A 1520-nucleotide genomic window follows, 5' to 3' on the forward strand; every position below is an offset into this window, starting at 1 on the left:
ATATCTTTTAATCACATCTTTTTCAAAATAGTTTTCAATCATATCTTTTTGATTTCTAATTTCAAAGTCCTTTTCAAAAATCACTTTATTTCTTTCCCAATCATATTTTTTTGAAAATCATTCTTCAATTTTTCAAAATGTTTTTAAAATCTTTTTAATTTATTTTCAAAAATTTCTCACCCTCTTCTCACATCCTTCTATTTATGGACTAACACTCCTCCTCAATTCACAATTCAAACTCTATCTTTCTTGATAAGTTCGAATTCTTCTACCTCTTCCTTCTATTTTTCTTTTCCTCTGACACCTCAAGGAATCTCTATACTGTGACATAGAGGATTCCATATTTTCTTGTTCTTTTCTCTTTCATATGAGCAGGAGTAAAGACAAAGGCATTCTTGTTGAGGCTGACCCTTAACCTGAAAGGACCTTGAAGCGAAAGCTAAGAGAGGCTAAAGCACAACTCTCTGTTGAGGACCTAACAGAATTCTTCAAAGAAGAAGACATGGCAGCCGAAAACAATAACAATGCCAACAATGCAAGGAAGGTTCTAGGTGACTTTACTGCACCTACTCCCGACTTCTATGGGAGAAGCATCTCTATCCCTGCCATTAGAGCAAACAACTTTGAGCTTAAGCCTCAATTAGTTTCTCTAATGCAACAGAATTGCAAGTTCCATGGACTTCCATTGGAAGATCCTCATCAGTTTAGCTGAATTCTTACAAATCTGTGACACTGCCAAGACTAATGGGGTTAACCCTGAGGTCTACAGACTTATGCTATTCCCTTTTGCTGTAAGAGACAGAGCTAGGATATGGTTGGACTCACAACCTAAAGAAAGCCTATACTCTTGGGAAAAGCTAGTCAATGCCTTCTTGGCAAAGTTCTTTCCACCTCAAAAATTGAGTAAGCTTAGAGTGGAAGTCCAAACCTTCAGACAGAAGGAAGGTGAATCCCTCTATGAAGCTTGGGAAAGATACAAATAATTGATCAGAAAGTGTCCCTCTGACATGCTTTCTGAATAGAGCATCATAGGTATCTTCTATGATGGTCTGTCTGAACTGTCCAAGATGTCATTGGACAGCTCTGCTGGAGGATCTCTTCATCTGAAGAAGATGCCTGCAGAAGGTTAAGAACTCATTGAAATGGTTTTAAATAACCAATTCATGTACACTTCTGAAAGGAATCCTGTGAACAATGGGACGAATCAGAAGAAAGGAGTTCTTGAGATTGATACTCTGAATGCCATATTGGCTCAGAATGAAATATTAACTCAGCAAGTCAATATGATTTCTCAAAGCCTGTCTGGAATGCAAGCTGCACCAAGCAATACTAAGGATGCTTCATCTGAAGAAAAAACTTATGATCCTGAGAACCCATCAATGGAAGAGGTGAATTACATGGGAGTACCCTATGAAAACACCTATAATCCTTGAAATCATCCAAATCTCTCATGGAAGGATCAATAGAGACCTCAACAAGGTTTCAACAACAATAATGGTGGAAGAAACAGGTTTAGCAAT

General features: G+C 37.6%; 1 non-coding gene across 1 annotated transcript; it reads right to left on the reverse strand.

The window, feature by feature from the left end:
* Positions 1-905: 905 nt before the first annotated feature.
* LOC127739880 (small nucleolar RNA R71) lies at positions 906-1013 on the reverse strand. Its single transcript, XR_008000622.1, has one exon. It is a non-coding gene; the product is annotated as a small nucleolar RNA R71 (small nucleolar RNA).
* Between the last annotated feature and the right edge of the window lie 507 nt (positions 1014-1520).

The sequence above is a fragment of the Arachis duranensis genome, chromosome 6 (assembly GCF_000817695.3).
Source record: "Arachis duranensis cultivar V14167 chromosome 6, aradu.V14167.gnm2.J7QH, whole genome shotgun sequence".
Lineage (NCBI taxonomy): Eukaryota > Viridiplantae > Streptophyta > Magnoliopsida > Fabales > Fabaceae > Arachis > Arachis duranensis.